Raw genomic sequence first — 21,938 nt, 5'->3', positions numbered from 1 at the left:
AATACTGTGAATTCATAAATAATTCTATTAGAATTCTGAGTGATGAGCCTGTTGGTTTTGTTCACATTTTTGACCACTTGATTAGGGTTTTTGTGTGTTTTTACTGGTTGGAATTCTCGCAATCAGCAATCAAATTTGAACACATCAGAGCCCTTCAAAGGGCCTCTGGCATGTCGCAGAAGTAGGAAGAAAATTTTACTATTCAAAAAAAATTTAAAATTTGAATTTTTCCATTTAAAAAAAATTAGAATAATATTATAAATTTTTTTAACAAGGACTTTTAAGTTGTCAACCTGTCCAATTTTTTTTTTTTAATTTCATTTTTTTCTAAAATCTAGATTTTGGGAATTCCAATTTCCAAACTGTCAGTGCATTGTGCGTCTATCACAAATTACAATGGTTGAACTTGTAAATTTCCTTTCTCAACTGATGTTAAATCCCATTTTAGAAACAACAGTTTCCAAATTTGGAGTTTCTCCCATTTCAAGAACAAAAATTTCCTTTTGAATTTCTTTTTTTAGTTGTAACTTGTGCATATGGTTCGAGTTAGAGGTTGTGCTTGCAGGGTGTCGCTAAAGCAAAGTTTGACAAAAATTTATGCTAGAGAGGAGCGCAGATTCATTATTCAACAGACGAATTTCAAGCAAGGTTTAAGAAGGATTTATGGCTGGAGAGGAGTGCATTCAACATACTTCATAAGTTCATAACATACTAGATTTCACAGCATTTCACATTATGCTCCAATATATACATCTAGGTCCTATTGTTTATGCGATGTGAAGGAGCAAGACTGAATACAAATAGATCTGTAAGTTACTCATTCTTATTTGATATCTATATTTTTCACTTATGATGTTTTGTATAGAAGGAATTGGTGTTTTTTAGACGAATTTATATATTCTTCTTAAATGCCGAGAGTTCTTTTCTGGGGTTCGTGCCTAATCTGAAGTATTTAAATTGTGTTTGGACTCTTTCCACATGATTTTCCTTTCCTTGCTTCAATACCCACATTTCAAATTTTTCTTTTTGCTATGATCCATGGCAGAAAATAGCATACAAAAGAGCGGGACCATTTTCCCTGCAACTACTTCAACACCAACATATGGAACCTTTGTCTTTTCATATTTATTTTAAAATATTAGATTGTCCATGGAAGCCGTCACCTGACAGATTTGATTTTTTTGGCTCTTTTTCGATACTTGCTTTGTGTTCAGGCCTAAAACTTCTAATTTTATAATCTGGCTGACTTAAACCTAAATGTATACAGGGAGACATAGTACACTAACTTCTTTCTCTTAATAATATTTTCTCCAGCTAAACTCTTTCATTTTTTTTAGGACATTCCAAGATTCGGCCTTTCTACGAATGATTTTAATCTTTTTTCCTTGGACATCATGGCTCTTGCTGGTTTGTTGTTGTCCTGCATTTTTTAACAAAATATGCATGCATTAGCGAGTGACATGCAGTGAATTTCACGGCTGAAATCGCAGAGGCTTTGTATTCAAAACTGTTAGCTATACCCTTGTTGATTCCTTCACAACATATGCTAGGCAATGTGCATTCCTATGCTCTGAATCCTCAAAAATAACATGCTCCGACTTTCTTTTGCCATCTCTTTCTAGGACAATTAATATGGACATTGTTTTCCTCCAGCCTTCCCCACCCCAACGGTGGTTAATACGGGACTCGTAATCTGGATCCGGGAATAGTTTTTTATTTAATAGATCATCAATGACAATACAGATAGAGGTCGACCAGTTGTGAATCACACATTTCTTCTCTGCCATGATATTATAGAATGAAGCTTATGCTATGTGCCTCATTTTCAAATATGTAGTTGGCACGTTTCTCTCTTTGATTTTCTAGGGATCCCCATTTCAATACCCCATAACAACCCTATTTGGATTGATGGACATTCAAATCCCTAATCAAATGCATGAAGTTAATGTTAGATCATGGGAATTAAAGCTTATTCTTCTCCTCTGGTAAAATTGGATCTGAGATATTGGGTAGCAGAGCATCCTATAATTGCCCATTTCATATGGGATCACAATCCTTGGGGATCATCATGGTTGTTCTTGCTGGCCTCTATTTCTACATATATCTTCTCTTTTTTCTTCCTCAAATTTGTTCCTATCATATTTAAGAAGAAGTCCTTGCCCTTGGGCCCAATCCTTGCAATTTATAATTTGGCACTTTTGGTGATTCAAGTAACCATTTTTGTGGGCTTCTTGGTGGCAACTGCTATGGAAATAAAGGAGACGAGGTGGATATGGAGGAAATCCCCAAGTTCTGCTGAGTGGGTGTTCTGTTTTCCTCTAGGTACTCATTCTGCTGGGCGAGTATTCTTCTGTTCATATCTCTTCTATCTCACCAAATACTGTGAGTTCATAAACACTTTTATTAGAATTCTAAGTGATGAGCCTGCTGGTTTTGTTGACATTTTCGACCACTTGATTAGGTATTTTGTGTGCTTTTCCTGGCTGGAATTCTTGCAATCAGTGATCAAATTTGAACACATCAAAGCCCTTCAAAGGGCCTCTGGCACGTCGCGGAAGTAGGAAGAAAATTTTACTATTAAAAAAAAATATAAAATTTGAATTTTGCCATTTAAAAAAAAATAGAATAATATTATAAATTTTTTTAACAAGTGTTGTTAAGTTGTCAACCTGTCCATTTTTTTTTTTTTTTCATTTTTTTCTAAAATCCAGATTTTGGGAATTCCAATTTCCAAACTGTTAGTGCACTATGTGTCTATAACAAATTACAATGGTTGAACTTGTAAATTTCCTTTCTCAACTGATGTTAAATCCCATTTCAGAAACAACAGTTTCCAAATTCGGAGTTGCTCCCATTTCAAAAACAACAATTTCCTTTTGAATTGCTTTTTTTAGTTGTAACTTGTGCATATGCTGCAAGTTGGCGATTGTGCCCACAGGTTGTCGCTAAAGAAAAATTTGATGATGATTTATGCTGGAGAGGAGTGTAGATTCATCATTCAGTAGACGACTATCAAGCAAGGTTTAAGCACGATTTATGCTTGGAGAGGAGCGCATTCAATAGACTTCATAAGTTCATAACATACTAGATTTCACAGAATTTAACATTATGCTCCAATATATACATCTGGGTCCTATTGTTTATGTGATGTGAAGGAGCAAGACTAAATACAAATAGATCTATAAGTTACTCATTCTACTTTGATATCTATATTTTCACTTATCATGATCTGTATAGAAAGTATTGGTGTTTTTCATACGAATTTATAGATGATTCTTAATAGCTGAGAGTTCTTTTCTGGGGTTCTTGCCTGACTGAAGTATTTAAATTGTGTTTGGACTCTTTCCACGTGATTTTCCTTTCCCTGCTTCAATACCCACATTTCAAATTTTTCTTTTTGCTATGATCCATGGCAGAAAATAGCATACAAAAGAGTGGTACCATTTTCCCTGCAATTACTTCAATACTAACATAGGGAACCTTTGTCTTTTCATATTTATTTTAAAATATTAGATTGTCCATGAAAGCCCGTCACTTGATAGATTTGATTTTTTTTTTTTTTTCCATACTTGCTTTGATGGTTCACGCCTGAAACTTCTAATTTTATAATCTGACCGACTTAAACCTAAATGTATACATGGAGACACAGTGCACTAACTGCTTTTTTTTCTCTTTTTCCATACTTGCTTTGATGGTTCAGGCCTAAAACTTCTAATTTTATAATCTAGCTGACTTAAACATAAATGTATACAAGGAGACACAGTACACTAACTACTTTCTATTAATAATCTTTTCTGCAACTAAACTCTTTTGGTTGTCTTAGGGCATTCCAAGATTCGGCCCTTCTGTGTATTTTAATTTTTTTCTTCCTGGACCTCATGGCTCTTGCTGGTCTTCTACTGTCCTGCATTTTCATAACAAAATATGCATGCATTAGAGAGTGACATGCAGTGATTTTCATGGCTGACACTACAGAGGCTTGGTATTCAAAACTGCTGGCTATACCCTTGTTGAATCCTTCACAACATATGCTAGGAAATGCACATTCCTACGCTCTGAATCCTCAAAAATAACACACTCTCACTTTCCTTGGCCATCTCTTTCCAGGGTAGTTAATATGGACATTGTTTTCCTCCAGCCTTCCCCACCCCAACGATGGTCAATGTGGGACTCGTAATCTGGATCGGGGGATAGTTTTTTATTTGATACATCATCAGTGACAATACAGATAGAGGTCGACTAGTTGTGAATCACACATGTCTGCTCTGCCATGATATTATAGAAAGAAGCTTCTGTTCTATGCCTCATTTTCAAATATGTAGTTGGCACATTTCTCTCTTTGATTTTCTAGGGATCCCCATTTCAATACCCCATAACAACCTTGCCTGGATTGATGGACATTCAAATCCATAATCAAATGCATGGAGTTAATGTTAGATCATGGGAATTAAAGCTTATTCTTCTCCTCTGGTAAAATTGGATCTGAGATATTGGGTAGCAGAGCATCCCATAATTTCCCATTTCAAATGGGATCACAATGCTTGGGGATCATCATGGTTGTTCTTGCTAGCCTCTCTTTCTACATATATCTTCTTTGTTTTCTTTCTCAAATTCGTTCTTCTCATATTTAAGAAGAAGTCCTTGCCCTTGGGCCCAATACTTGCAATTTATAATTTGGCACTTCTGGTGATTCGAGTCACCATTTTTGTGGGTTTCTTGGTTGCAATTGCTATGGAAATAAAGGAGATGAGGTGGATATGGAGGAAATCCATGCGTTCTGCAGAATGGGTGTTCTGTTTTCCTCTAGGTACTCGTTCTGTTGGGCAAGTATTCTTCTAGTCATATCTCTTCTATCTCACCAAATACTGTGAATTCATAAATACTTTTATCAGAATTCTGAGTGATGAGCCCATTGGTTTTGTTCACATTTTTGACCACTTGATTAGGGTTTTTGTGTGCTTTTCCTGGCTGGAATTCTCGCAATCTCTTCATGTTTTAGGGATTCTGACCAGCACCTTAATGAAGGAAATTGTGTGTAGTTAGGAATTTTGGCATCCGGCCTATCGACCAAATCTGGCATCCATGTTTCAATTGATTGAGTCCTTCATAATGGTTGCAGGGTCTGTTTGGATGTTGAGATTGCATTTCACAAGGAGGGATGCAATGGCATGGCCTCCTGTATTTTCAATGCCTGTGCATATTCTCTTCTCTTTTTAGTTCTCTAGAATTCAAATCTCAAACAACATTTCAAAGCTCCTACTAAGTTCAATCAATCAGTTCAGCAAAGAAAAACAAAATTAAATTGAAATACTGAACACCTGAGGGAATGAATAAGACTGAACTCTATCATTTGAGGAATTCAGGGAAGCATTTGCACACATTGAAATATACCATTCATTTAGGTACTTCAGATATCAAAAAACGTTGGTAATATGGTTTACTTAAATTTGCTATTTTGCCACCATGTCCCTCAGCAAGGAGACATTGTATAATACAGTTTTATTATCTTCTTGCTTGGCCTTCTGCAATAATTTTGAACAATTTTGTTGCACACTACAGGAGATTTTGATCATTTGATGCTTAACTCAGTTTTCCCCTTTGTGTTTGTCAAAGGTGTTTTGATGTTTTTTTTTTATGATGTAACCTCTTTCACATTAGTTTAAGAATATGCAATTCAAACATCAAGACAAAAATTAAATTTAATGCCTTAATAGCATGAATGAATCAAATAGTAATAAGAATAAATTCCATTGTCTCGCTAATACAGTTTACAGTTCAATTGAGGTCTCATCATTAGAAACACCATCCAAATCAAAATCCTAACCAAAGCACCTTCAACTAATCCCTTGTTAGGCCTAAGTCATTAAGTCCCAACTATTTAATGTCCAATGAATAAAAATTTAATGAAATATATGAGTAGCATAAGTCATAGTTCATAATGTCCCAACAACCTAAATTATAAAAGGAAAGAAGTCCTCAAAGTCCTCCCAAGTTATCAGGATAAGCAGGAATTTCTGAATAGTAAAGTTCACTCCAATTGCTACAAATTAAAGCATCAAATTCATGAGGTAGTATATTGCCAGAGTTCAACATCCCGAGAGTTTCATCAACTTTTAATGCAGTTGATAGTACAAGACTAGAAAATCTTGTTATTGTTGCATCAGAACGCACAACTTTGATTATTTCCTAAATTTCCAACATATGGGGAGATACATTACCACTATAATCATAGCAATCCACAGCTATGACAAAAAGCAGCTATAACAAAAAGCTTCTTCTTATTTCTCAGTGTAGGATACTTGTTTGAGACAATCAGGTTATTTGCTGGCAGCCTTGGCTTAGGTTCAGTTTCTTCAATGTTAAAAGATAGGGACACCCTTTTCAGTTTATCCAAAATAACTTCTGGGCCACCCTTTAGTGGCAGAAGTTTCTCAACTTCGGTAGAATTATCCAGAGAGCCATTAATGGAATATTTATCACCATCGACAGAAAGCCGAAGAGACATGTCTTTCAGGGAATCACCCATCGATTCCTCCCCCATAGTAGCATTCATTACGGTGATAGTCTGCCACTGAGGATGCCTCATCCTGCATATAGTTACTCGAGACAAATATTTTCTCAATGTTCAGGCCATGAGAAAAGGTGAATGTTTCTCAACCCATTACAGTGACATTCATTCCATGGGTTTTTGTTTCCTACGAGCTCTAGCAATACATTTGCTATGGCCTTCTGATCATGGGGTTCGACTAATAGTCCATTGTTCAAAGTCTGCAAAATTTTCAGTAATAGAGAATTTTTTAGAGCTTTGAATTTTTGCCACATGCTTAAACATCAGATTTGAAACTAAAAGAATTTCCTGGAAACTTAGTTTTGCTCATCAAAATTATTGCCAGAACCTAATTAACACAAGGTGGAAACTCATAATATTGGTGGAAACTCAAACTAATTCTTTTTTGGATGTTCTTACACCAAATTCAAGGAGAAAGATAGAAAACATAACGTTTGGCAATCATAAATGTTACGAACACAGTTGGCTTGTCACTTGTCAGTTACAATGTGTATGAATTGTATGATAAATACTAGACTTGCAGTTGAGTTGGAAGGGGCTATTACTTTTTATAAACTAAGGAATATCTTGCAACTTGCAACATTGTAAAGACATTCGCAACCAATATTATGTTGTCTTGGAACTCACAGCATTAGTTCCAAACAGTCACTGATTCACCATGTGTTAAAAAAAAAAGAAATTTGAAGATAATTTACTGTTGTCAATTGAATTATTTTTTTAATGCCTTTCATTATAGAAGGGTGACCTGTATGTGCTCCCTTCTAAATAAAATTAAGACCTGCCCTTCAAATATGATCATTGATCCCTACATTAGCTACCCTATTTTTTTGGTAAAATGAAGTCCACCTCAAAAACTGAGCCATATCTAGTTTTTGTGTGTCAAAAAAGATAGATCATGGAATACCTTGACAACCTCCGCAAACATTTTAGTTAATGAAATTCACTTTAGAGCCACACATGGAACTAAAATCATCATGACATGTCAATATTTAGAGGCATATTGCTTATTAAACATGAAAAAGAGGGGGGATTCAAATCAACCCACATTTACACAAACTTTAAAATGAGTAATCCCCTTCTTCTTCTTTTTAATAAAATAGCCCCATCATTTGATCTTCTTTACACTTAATATTCATCACTTAATATTTTTTATATGTTTGTTGAAAATTGAGATAAAAATGATGGATTATTTTGGAATTTAGGTAAACATAGGTACTTCATTTTATTGAGCAATATCGTACCATATTTATTAATAAAAACAGTTTCTAAATAGTAAAAAATAAAGTCAATATATTGTAGAAACATGGGTGGGGATGTGGAGTAAGGATAAATTATAGGAATTTCGTGGTATAAAAACTGGTGTTACTTAAAGAAATATGATATTTATTAAAATTAGGGATTATTTTTATTGGAAATATGTATTTGGAGTGGGATAAACAAAAATATTTAAGGAGATTCATATCAATATCTATTAAGATTAGTGCTATGACACATGATGACTAAGTGGAGACTTCATGAAACTATAATTATTGGGACATATATATACATGTATAAAACCTTAATTATTCCTCCAAGGATATCCATACCTCCACTATATTAAAGCAAAAATTCCCTAGAACCTTTGTAGGATCTATAAAAGCAAGAGAACAACCATATTCCCTAGATGTCATGGGAGGCAGAGATTAAGAGAGAGATGATTTGTTGTGAAATGTAAGTATGAAGTAGGAAGAAGGGAGAAGCATGTGGTATAAAAAGGGGTATTTAGAAAAGTTAAGGATATCTATTGAAAATATGGTTTTTTTTTATTGGAAATATGTATTGGGAGGGTGCTATAAGAAAGAATTTTGGGAGATTCATATCAATATCTAGCGAGACTAGTGGTATTATTCAATATCCAACAAATAAATGTGCTATGACACATGATCACTAAATAGAGACTTCCTAAACATAAAGTTTTTGAGACATAGATCTACATTTATATAACCTCAATTGTTCCTTCATTGTCAAAGCAATTCCTAAACAAAGAAATTGACTCTACAAATATCTAGTTTATTAGAAAGCTCCAAATCTACATATCATCCCTACAGTAGTTAACCTATATTTTTGATGCTATGAAATCCGCCTAAAAAATAACCCATATTAGGGTAAAAGGTGTTAAAAAAATAGATTATGCAACAAACAATTGATACTTCCACAAACATTTTAGTTAAAGAAATTCACTAAATAGCATGCTTTGTTACAAGACTAAGGTAAATGGATCTACAGTCACATAAGGAACTGAAATCATGGTTACATGTCGATATTTCTAGGCATCTTGGTTTACTGTGAAATTTCAAATTAACACATTTACATAAAATATAAAATGAGTATTCCTTTTCTTTCTTCAAATATCCTCATCACTCCAATTTTTAATATGTTGGTAGAAAGTAAAAGAAAAATGCAAATTTTAATATGTTTGTAGAAAGTAAATAATAATGCAACTAACTTTGAAACTTAGTAAACTATGAAATACAACTTCAATTACGATTGCAACCCTTTGGGAAATTAATTAGATTTAAATATATAGGAGTACAGTAAATACATATCAAGCATAAGCTAAACATACGACGTTTATTTCGTTGAGAAATACCATAAAACTTCCATTCATAATGGGGTCTTTGAATTCTAAAAAATAAAGTCAATATATATGAGTGTTTGGGTGGGATGTATGGTAAGGAGGAATGATAGATATTTTGGAGTATGAAAAGGGGTATTTGTTAAAAATAGAGGATATGTATTAAAAATAGGGCTTATTTTTATTCAAAATATGTATCGTGAGGCAGCCAAATAAAAGGATATTTGGAGATTCTTATCAATATCAAGTGAGATTAGTGGTATACTTTATTATCCAACAAATGCAGGTGCTAGGACACATAATGATTAAGTGGAGAATTAATGAAGCTAAATTTGTTTGGACATACATCTACATGTACGAAGCCTCATTTGATCCATCCTTTCTTGCTTATAAATATGTAAGGATGTTCATACTTCAACAATCTTCAAACAAAAAGTCCCTTCAACTCTTATAGTATCTATCACAACAACTTAGCATGCTCATTCTCTAAATTTCATAGCTGATGGAAATGAAGACATACATGATTGTTCATGAAATGTAAGCACAAATTAGGGAGGAGGGAGAAGTATGTGTTGTGATGGTTGTTAGAACAATATATTGTTCTCTCACCTAGTGAATTGAAATAGTCCATTGGACAATGAGTACATTGTTTGAGAAAATAAATATTAAAATCCCCAAGTGCGAAGATACAAAAGAAAAGCCACACAGGGGGAAACCTCTTACAAACGGAATGTACACATCTTGAGGGAATAGGTGTAGATAGAGAAAATAATTATGGAATGCTAGACATGAAAGGATACATGTCTGATATGCTCTAGAGAGTACCCATGTTTAGAACCGTAAGTCCATCGCTTTGATACTATTTGTATAGTGTACATAAAAATAAATATAAGATTACAATTCATATTATTCAAATAATACACATATAAAACCATTTTATTTATGACTATGAGATTCATATTCAAAAGTCTCTTGGACTTCTAATGGGATTTCAAATTTGACATGGGATAGTTTATTCATTATTTAAATTCTTTAAAAAATACTAACTTTATTTTTATCAAAAATCAAGTATTTGTGTTATCATAATTCCTTTTAATAACACTCTTAAAAATGACAAACATTTTCTCAAAATGGTAATTGAAATATTCTATTTATAATAAATATAGATTTTTTTAATGTCACTTATCAACTCCATATGAACTCCATATTAAACACAATATCCACATATAAATTTTCTTAAAAAATAATACATAAGCTTTTATTAAACTTTTAATCCAATTAAACATATAAACATATAGTTAAACTTAGTTCCTTTAAATTTAACATCTTTATTTTAATTAATTTTTATTTTATTTTGAAGATTATAAACTATATAAAGAATTATGAATTTGTACACTCACTTTTTCACTAACATAAAATCTCCTTAAATATCGTTCCTTTAAATTTAACATCTTTATTTTAATTAATTTTTATTTTATTTTGAAGATTATAAACTATATAAAGAATTATGAATTTGTACACTCACTTTTTCACTAACATAAAATCTCCTTAAATATCCTTAAATGATGGTGATGTTTTAAAGCATTCTTTAGTAGATGTATTTTTATTTTATTATTAAAATAGAAGAGTAATGTAACTTACTGCTTTTACTCACTTGTTAATATATCGCAGTGTCCCGTCATACTCATTTGATCCTGAATTTATAAAATATAGACTACACTGAAATAATGATGTTTACCATAGATAAAATCTCATTTTCTCATAGTCATTTCTTAATTTTTTTAATAATTTTTTTAATTTCCTAAAAATGATTTGAAAATTAATTATTTATATAATTTTTCAATTCAACTATTGTAATCATCACACAAATCTTATTTCTTTAATAATTTTCTTTCCAATATATTTTTAAAAGGCATCCACCACTCTAAACTGTACATCATTATTCTTTCGTACAATATTGTTCCTCACATTGCAATACTTTCTTTTTCAGAATCACAATCCTTTATAACTGTATATTTTATCTATTTTGCCTATGTGATTATTATATTTAATATTTTCTCTTATCATACAAGTTAAGTGGTTAGTAAAAGAAGATAAACATTGATAAACTTATTTTATCTATTTTGCCTATGTGATTATTATATTTAATATTTTCTCTTATCATATAAGTTAAGTGGTTAGTAAAAGAAGATAAACATTGATAAACTTATTTTGTGATGCATCTTATTTTGTTAATATTAAAAAAATTGTAACAATTAACTAATTTATAATTTTATAATAAGATATTATTATAATTGTGATTAATTATAAATTATAATAAACTATTATTATCATTATGATTATTTATAAATAAAATAATTATAAGTTTTATATGTTTTTAACAAAAATAACATAATATATGATACAAATGGACATTGCATTTTCTGATTGGATAGCATGTTTATTTTAGAATATGTTTTTAGAATAATAATTAATCTAAAAAAAATGCATTTTTTGATTGGATAGCATGTCTATTTTAGAATATGCGTTTACAATAATAATTAAGCTATAAAAAAAAAGAAAGTGGATGGTATAAAAAAAAAAAGAAAGTGGATGGTAAAGATTAAAACTCTATGTAATATATATGAAACACAATATTTTTTTGTAATAATTAAGATAAAATATTTAGATTTATCACAAAGGTAGTTATAAGTCTTTTATTTACAATTTAATTAAAAGGAAAGACAAATATCTCTTATTTCTTATTATACATTTACTATAGTTTCTTCATTACATGTTCTTTATTACACATTCTTTTAAATTTATATATATTTAACTCATACATTAAAACTTTTTATAATTAATAATGATTTAAAATAAACTTATAAAAGTTAATTGCTATGATATGTTTTCATATTGGCAATATGGGATGTATCATCACATAAGAGCTTGGATGATCATTAGCCATTCATAGACCAACATAGATCCATTTTAACCTTTTATCTACTAGCATTTGCACCAAGTATTGCAAAGGAAACGCCTTAAGGCATAAATTCCAGAAGAATGGTTACTTATAGAAAATCATTCAATATAAAAATTACTAAACAAAATGCCATTCAAACAAATATTTACACAATTTAGCTTGGGTATCTTCACAAATACTATATATTTAATATAAAATATTATATTTGAAATTTCTAATTATTTTCTTTTTAAATTTAACTTAATAACTTATTTACTTATTATTTAACTAATTTATATTCTATTTGAAATTAAAAAAATAAAGAAAATAATAATAATATATTTTAAAATTCCAATCAATTATACTCAATTATCTAAAATTACAATAAAACACATAACCCTTATACTATAAATAAACAACTACATTCAATAATATTAACAAGAACAATCTAATTATAAGATATAATAATAAAAAAATTAAATCCAATGAATTAGAAAAACAAAACTATAAAATATAAAATGCAATTTAAAAATCTTTAGAAACAAAATAAACAATCACATATTCACAATTATATTTTATAATATTTATTATATTTAATATCGTAAATTCATCGATCTAAATATTTTTTTATTAAATTTCAAATTTTAAACACAATTTTATTTGAATCACGAGAAAGTACCTGTCAAAGGATGCAACCATGCGTAACAATGCGCACAGGCCTATATGACCACACATATTCTAATTAAATTTCAATTTATTGCATGGCTGTACTGAGTATCGCGGAGCATGGTGTCAATGATGGAGCACTGGGGATAGGATCTTATATCAAATGGGTGGAGTTTTATCTTCTTAGCAAACTCAGTAATAAAACGAGCTTGTCTGAGAGTAATAGAGCTATTATAATTTAATTTTTAAAATATATGATAAAATGGTTATTTATATATATATTCAAATAAATATTTTATATAATATTTTTAGATTTTATAATGTTAAATTAAAGCTCATAAAATTGTCCCATCAACAAATCAATTATCAAATAGAATTTTCCATTTTTCAAATTTTTAAATATAATTTTAATTTAAAAAAAAAATTAATAAAAAAAATTATAATCTTTTTATAAAACAAATAATCAATATTTTTTAAAATTAAAAATCCATTAAATCGATTACAATATAACATGCCAAGTGTAGTAACATTATATATATATATATTGATAGCATTGTAGATATTGATAGAGGAAACTTCCAAATCCCATTATATCTGCAATACTAATCCAGTGTTTGTGAACACTGCCTAGCCGTCGTTAAACGTCATGCCTGAAGCATACCAAGTACCTGATAACATCTTCAATATAATGACCACAAGAAAAGATCAATTCTCTTTTCCAGGTATTTTCAGAATCAAATTCTGCGAAATCGTGGACATCCAATGAATTGGAGTCATGCGAGAGTATTGGTGGAGTCATGCAAGAGGAGTCAGTCAGGTAGAAATTTCAAATCTAATTTGCAGTTTCTGCAACTCAAACTCTCGTGTTCGGTTGGTTGAAATTGACAAGTAGGGAAAAAATTTGCGTAAGTAAAATTCCATCCATCCATGTGCGGGACCGCGTAATTAACCATGCCTTTGCCAATAATTGCCACCTTCGCCCAACTGGAATAACATCGCTCAAGAATAGTTACACCGATGTGGAAGATCTGTAGATTAATGATGAGGCATTTATAAGGCAGTGGCAACCGCTATATTTGCGGGGATGGAATTTGATAGGTAAATGGTTAGTAATAAGCAATTGGTTTATTAACTATAATTTAAATATAGCAAAAAAATTGTAAAATTCTCAAATTTTTTTATTAAAACGGTGAAATTAGAAAAGATCTTCGCAATAAAAAGATGTAAAAACTCTCAAATATTACTGACGGATTTGTTTGTTTTGAAATTCCATCAGGCCCACAATATTTAAGTGATTCAGAGGTGCTATTAAACTCCTTAAAATTGATCAGTATTTTCGGAACTTAAATGGGAGGATGAAATTTAATCTTAATACAAAGCTAAACCTGTTGGTATTAAATGAATATCATTATCGATTTAATGTCACTGAAAACACTAATTATTGGTATTAATTATATTTATTTATTAATATAATTGAAAAGCTCTCAGGCTAAGTTATGTCATGGCGACAGGAGGAGAGAATGCTACCCCTGCTACTGCAATGTCATTATTGAACAATGGGGGGAGATAAATCCACACAAGAAAGTTCAACACGAAATCACAAAAAGGCGTGATTAGTAGAGACGTTTTCCTAAGCATAGGACGAATAAGTTACAAGATTGGAAAGGAGGATGGAAAATATGTTGGACGGAACGAGCACGAATGTGAACCGGAAGTCTGGTTTCTACATTCTTCAAGCAACAATGATTTTAAAATACAAAATAATCTCCTCAGGATTTGTCGAAAATATGTAACCCATATTGTCTAACCATGGAGTGTTATAGCTTCGTTTCTAGTTAGAAAGGTTATGTCATGATACATAAGACTTTACACAACACCGATATAGATGAGATTGAGCACGAATGTGAACCGGAAGTCTGCTCCTCAAGATTTGTCAAAAATATGTAATCCATATTTTTTAACCATGGAATGCTATAACTTTGTTTTTTAACCATGGGATCCAACACCCAACCCAGAAGAATGAAAGAATGAAAGAATGAAAGCTGTTCTGAAAGCAATGAAAGAGGTGAACAGTTAAAAAATGAAGTCGTGATCGATCTTTACTCCATTGATTAGAAAAATATGAAATTTAGTCATAGCGAGAGCATAATCATGCATATTTGTTTCTTTATCCGTTGATATAGATATATACTGTTGCTTTACCATCTGTCAGCGCGACCTCTTTCAAGCTATGTTACCAGAAACGGGACGACGACACCCGGTACGGAAAACGCCGTTCGCAACGTCGTTCTAGTGTTTGTTGGTGCTAAATTTGTTTTTTCTGAAATGGATATTTTTTCTTACAACAGTTTTATGCCACAAGGTTTAGTCATCACCGCTTTCTCCTCGGTTACATATTAGAAACAGGTTTAGTCATCACCGCTTTCTCCTCGGTTACATATTAGAAACTTTGGTTAACTCTCGTCCCAAAAAAGCATTGCGCAAAACGCAGAGGAGAGACAACTACTTTCATTTTCCAGTTGCGCAGCTTAGTGGAACAATTTAGGATGAATAAATTTTCAATGATTGAAGTAATGATTTGGTATCTATTTTTAATGTGAAAAAGTTTAATATCTTTAGTTTTGTTCTGTATGGATCATGGATTGAAACTGTGAAACCAACCTGTGACACCTGCAAATCTGGAATGTCTCAGTTGGGCGCTATTAAATATGTTAGATAATTATTCAATAAAATCGTTAATGGTCCAATAGGTATTTGTTTGAATGGAAGAAGACGAAGAATTTAACCCCACAACTTTCTGGAATGAATCATATGATCATTCTATAACAGAGATTTTTACTTCTTATTATAACCAGCAATCCTTTAACCCCACAACTTTCTGGAATGAATCATATGATCCTTCTATAACAGAGATTTTTACTTCTTATTATAACCAGCAATCCTTTGTACAAGCTGATCACAGATCTTTCCCCATCTGTCCACCTAAATACACAAATCTATGGTTCCCAACAGAGAGCAATTCCCACTCAACAAGGGAAGATGACATTTCTAGGTATTTAGTTACTTTCATTAAATTGTTAATTTGTTGTTGGTGTTTTGTTTTGTTGCATGCTATAGTTCATTAATATATTGTTGAATTTTGGTTAACATAATAAAACTGAATTGTTGAATTTTGGTTAACATAATAAAACTGCTAGGAAGAAGGATGGTATTCTAGTAAATGAGTTTTTAAAGTAATTTTAATGTTTTTTTTCTCTCTCCTCGTTTCTTGAATGCGAAACCTCAAAACTCTGTTTCTCGTTTTGTTGTCGTTTCTCGTTTCGTTTCCCGTTTCCGTTTCTGGTAACATAGCTTTCAAGTACTTGATGGACCAAACAATATGAAAAAGAACAATACTGCAACAAATAATAAATAATATCAATAAGAAACAACAACTGCTTCCATTCAAACCAGTCCTTCGCTAGTGCACCACGCTAGATTACATCCAACAACATACCGTCCCGTCTTATAACTCCGGATTCGCACTACTCCGGATTCGCACAGCTTCTGTCGTATTGTTGCATTATCAGTGTCATTCTTACTTGAATCCTCTATTGCTTCAGGCAGAATTGTCTCCTCACTTTCACTTCCACTTGTATCATCCATTATCGCCCAGCGTTTGTGCTTATTGCAGACTGAACTGGAATCAAGATGACTAGTTAATCTTTTGTGCTTATTGTTGATGGACCCTGAATCAAGATGATGCAGAAGGATCTAAAACCCAATCCAAAAGAATGAAAGAACATCGAGTTTCAAAAAGCAGTCCGCAAAGCAACTAATTCATAACTACTTTGATCGAACCACTGAAACTTTCACAATAGTCTTAAGACGTAATAAAGCATTTAGAGGGATGACATCTCTCAATGCACAAACTTTTTTTTCAATGTAAAACTTTAAGATAAATTTACAGGTCTAAAAATTTGATTCCTGTATACTAATTCATAATAATATTATTTATATTTATTTGAATTTTAATCTTTCATATAGAAATATTCTTATTTTTATTAAAACATATATTATTAAAACATATTTATATATGTGGCATTTTTGTTTAACATAATTTTTAACTTTTTAATTTAAATTTTTAATGTGATATGCACTTTAAAAAAACAGAAGAAATTATTTATGGTAAAGATTAATTTCTATCTCTTTATAATTAAATTTATTAAGTTTTTACGGTGTTACAGGATCTTCCGCCCGACAAGAGAAATGATGGTGTAAGAAGCATGGTGTACGAGGCGAACGAGAGAGCTCGCGATCCTGTCTTTGGCTGCGCAGGAGTAATCAATGATCTCCAGAATAAAGTTTCAGAGCTGCAATCACAATTGGCTTCCAAGCAAGCAGAGGGAGCCAGGATTTCTCAGGAAAATGCAAATCTCTTAAACATCATCTCTGGATACCATGAAGTCTGGGAGCGCAATTATTACATCCCGTCACTTGAAGAGAGTGAATACTGCTCGCTCGTTTTAGACGACGTAGATCCACTGCAGTTATGGGAGCCACTGTAGACATAAATAAAAATGTTTCGCTATTGCTTAGTTTGAGAATAACACTATGTCAATAAGGCAAAACTAGTGATATTTCTTTGTCTACCCTCTTCCGTTGAGACTAATCTCCTCACTGATGGAAAAATATGATTATGCTTCGAACTCTGAACTTTGTTGTTGTCTTTATTTGGGTCGCTGCCAGCTAAAGCTCCAGATTGTGAACATTGTGATTCGATCTGAGTTTCTGTCGCAGAACTTATTTAGCCAGAATTTCTTCCATAGTTTTAAATATATGAAAATATCAGTTTTAATTATTTGTTGCTTCGATTGTGTAAATGAAGGTAGGATTGAACACATTTTCTAGCAGTGCATTGTGTTGCATTAACAAGATGTCCAGCTAATTGAAGTATGGCTTACCTTCCAAGCGAAGTCTCGTTGATCATGTCTGGATACTCTCGATGATCCGACATCCCACCGTCAGGTTTGCGGGCTATGAATCGTGGTCCTCCTATGGCTTTGAACGACATGAAGAAACAATAAAACAGCTACCTTCCCGCTTTCAATATCTACTTTAATATCTACTTTAACCCAGGCCAATATCGAATCCTCATAAAAACACAACTTTGAGATATTAATATTCATTCATGTATGGAGAGAATAACATAGATGATGTTACGTTTTATCAATTAGCTCGCTTACCATCGAGTGTTGGGGTAAAACTCACCAAAAATAGAAGGAAAGTTTTAAGACGTCAAAACAGGGAGAAAAATAAAAAATGAAAATGTAGGTTTTAAAGAAAACATAAAATTGTTTCTGGATTCTTGCTGCAAGCTCGTTACATCACTTCTAAAAAAGAATTTGATGAACTTCAAAAACAAAAAAACAAATAAAGAATTTAGTGAATTTAAAAATAAAAAATAAGAATTACAATTAAACAGAAATAAAGGACGGAAAATGATAGATCAATTTGAGTTGGAGTGCAATGAAGTACACTTAGTTACATATTTTTTTAATTTGTTTTAAGGAGAGACTAATTGTGTTGTAGGTTGTGTTTTAATGTAAATGTAATACTTAAATATTTTGTTCTTTAGTTTTATAGTGTTATTTATAAATAGATATAGCTATTTATAAGTTAGAAATTGTACATGAAACTTACCTATGCATTACTACACTTCATCATTAAAGTAATTAAGAATAAGATTGTTATAAATGTACCACCTATGAAAAGTATACCAATTATAAATAGAAACATGCTATAAATAGATCACACTACAAAAATATATATGCTATAGATATAAATCCTTGTAACTAAGGGGAAAGCGTGCATGTACTCCAATCCAATACTCCCTTGGAAGCACAAGTGTACTGTGCAGAATAAATGAGTCTCATTAATACCTAGTCATGTTAGATACCTATGTGCAAAAGGACTATACAAAAAAACTATTACAAAGATTACTTAAAGAGAAAAAACTATTTGGGAGGAAAACCATTCTAAAAAAAATAGTGCATGTTATGTCAACTACAATGCAACTATGTCCTTCCCAAATAACAATTCTTGCAAATCTATAAACTCCTACTCAATCAAGCTCTTTCGAATGTGATATATTGTGAGTATATTCATGAATAGCTTTGGAACATTGAAGATATTATGGAAACATCCATTATCAACATGTAATATTCTTTTCCACGTATTTTCTTAAGACTGTCATCTCCAATTAAAATCGGATGGTTAGTACAATACTTTGAGGAGAAAGTATCTTTTGAAGTAGCTATTTGATATGAGATTTTGGCATCTGAAAATCCATCTATTATGTGAGAAAGCACTGACAACAAATGCATGTCCTTTACCTCTATCTTCTAATGGATTTTCTCCATTATTTTTCTTTTGTATTCTCGAATGCAATCTTCCACATAATTTCGTTTAAGAGCTAGTTACATAAGATCAACTATGTTTTTCATGCATGAAATTTCTCGACGATATTCTTTGTTGCAGTGATTGCACTTGGATATCTCCTTTAGTTTTCGTACTTTGTGGTTAGAAGACTCTTCAGTAGATTTGAGTGTTGTTTCTTGATCAAGTTCCTTCTAGTTTTTTTTCTTGTTAGCTTGCTACTTTCACATACTACAAGTGCACATGCTTTGAAATTCTGAAGAAAACCTATATTTATGTGTTTATTTTTTTCTTGTATGAATAATGTGATGAGTCCATCGAAAGGAAAAATTTGCAAGATTTTCCAATTCTTAAGCTTTGGGTGCCAAATGAAGAGAGAGGTTAAAGTACTCACGATCCAACATGATTAGATATAGTAGATAAGATTAACTGATCCTCTTCCTTGTCTGTTTCACATTCCTTGAGTTGTTTTAGAAAATATCTGAAATTTATGGAGTTGTCTCCAAGTGTGTCAAAATTTCACAGCCTCAATGTGATAGGCCTTCTCTATAGCTGGTGTCCTTGTAATTCATCCAATTCTGCAAACAAACCGTTCAAATTGGTGCAAATGTTGTAGTTTAGGAAGAATATTCTACATGGAAAAGAACGTCTAGGGATATCTATTCACATAAAATATAATATGCTTCATCCACACTCTTAAAATATTTTAATCAACTATATCGCTCTAGGATCTAGTGTTGGTCCATAGCAATCTTGTAGTGTACATTTCTTTTAAGTATAAGTTCAATATTTGGCTTCAATCAAAATAATTGAATTGTATGAGGATCATTGATATAGGGAGATTCATTTTATATGTGTTCTTTAATACTTTGTCACCTACATTGTATGCTTCTCTTTTTAAGTTATCTATATGTTATGATACCTATATTATTATTGGATCGCTTGCACACAAGAACTTAGAAGAAAAAGTAATCAAAATTCATAATGGATATTTTGAGACAAAATAGAAGGAATTAAAGTCCTTAGTACATATTTATTATACCCTATAGGAGAGAGAAATTACACATTATGTCGTAGTTTATTATTTATTCACATGTAAAACTAAAAATAATTAGCCCCTTACTATGAGTTAACTAGCAATTGCACCAGATGTTGCAAAGGAAACACAGTGAGGCATGACTTCAAGAAGAATAACATGAGCTTGAACACCTACTAATTCTACACCTTAAATGCCCACCATGTAGCAAAAATGAAACCTTGGAGCACTTGTTCTATTTTTCAAAATATGCTCATCTTAAGGTTTTCCTCTCCTTGCTCTTATCTAATATTCCCCCAAAGAATTACGTATTGGGAGATTCTATCCCCTGAACCATAGATTTTCACACAACACAGTACTAGATTATAATTGGTATCTTATATCTTTGGAACACAACAAAGATATAGGAGAATGTATCTTGACCTCAAAAATCAATTCATTCTTCATATGGAATATTTCAATCAATTACAAAGTTAAGCATCAATCAATTGTAAAGCATCTCTAATACATCTCTCGAAATAGTCTCCATGTTCTTCTTATGTATACCACCCTGCTCAGAGGAATACATCAAATCAGAAGGAGAATGTTAGTTTAAACAACAATGGATATGTAGAATGATGACTTTGGAAGAAGGGTAGAGTACTGAAGATTTACCATTCACATTAAGAAGCATAAAGACTATAGAAAAAGACCACAAAAGAGGATTGCAGATAATGCATCAAGGGTGTGTATCAGTTATAATTCAAGAATAGGTTTTGAAAAAAAATTAAGGATGATAAAGCAAGGTCAGAGTAGGGAAATATTGTATACATAATTCTTTCTAAGACCAAAGTTGTTGTGCACACAGAAAGTGTTACTAACCTGATTCCAACCACGTTGTTCAAGTCATCATCCAAAGATCTCTTGATATATTTCTGAAATCAAACTTGTTATTTGGAGCCAAGTGAGCCTGTACATTTAAAAGAAATTAATATTTTAGAACAAATCAGATGCAAAGTAAAGCTTAATTAAAACAAAATCAGACTTGAATCATGAATTTTTACTGTGTTCTTAAACTGCATGGTCCTATTCTATATTTGCTTGTTGAAATTCACGTTCATAGAAAGTAATTTCCTTGCCCTATTATCTAGCTTGATCATTCTTTTTTCCTCTTTCAATGGAAACCATTATGCTATTAATTTTCCATGCCCAATTTAATTTTACTTCTTAAGACATAATTTATGCCCAATGTATTTTTCAAAAGTAGCCTCCAACTCATCAGAATAACGAACTAAATCTTCAACAAGAATTTCTTCAGATCTTATTCAACTAAGATATTATCATTTCCAAGCACTCCAAAAACTTCCAACCATCATTAATATTACTTATACTATTGTCGGCATTGCTAATGTTCTAATAACCTTGACATATCATAATTGAGAATTTTTCTTTACGACTCTCTATTCAGGTATCTCAGTGATTAATTCTTTCTTCAAGTTCATGTTCAAGAGGAGCTTGGATTTCATAGACATATGGAATAAATTTGAGTACTAAAAATTTCATGTTTGTAGGTCAAGGCTTTAGAAACCATTTGTCTCATATAGACCTCTTGGTTTCTACAGTAAATTAGTAACAGGGTTCTTTCAGTCCATATATTCTTTTACTGCAAGAATATTATCTCCGATGTAACCTTATGTGTCAACTATCCTGTCATATT

General features: G+C 31.6%; 1 pseudogene; it reads left to right on the top strand.

The window, feature by feature from the left end:
* Nucleotides 1–17,336, top strand: part of LOC149154306 (LOB domain-containing protein 1 pseudogene) — a 29,065-nt pseudogene extending 11,729 nt beyond the window's left edge.
* The last annotated feature ends 4,602 nt before the right edge of the window (nucleotides 17,337–21,938 follow it).

Source organism: Pinus tabuliformis, chromosome 9 (genome assembly GCF_031772625.1).
Source record: "Pinus tabuliformis cultivar Carrire ecotype Pingquan chromosome 9, CPIR1, whole genome shotgun sequence".
NCBI classification, from domain to species: domain Eukaryota; kingdom Viridiplantae; phylum Streptophyta; class Pinopsida; order Pinales; family Pinaceae; genus Pinus; species Pinus tabuliformis.
This window is presented reverse-complemented; position numbering and strand designations above follow the sequence as displayed.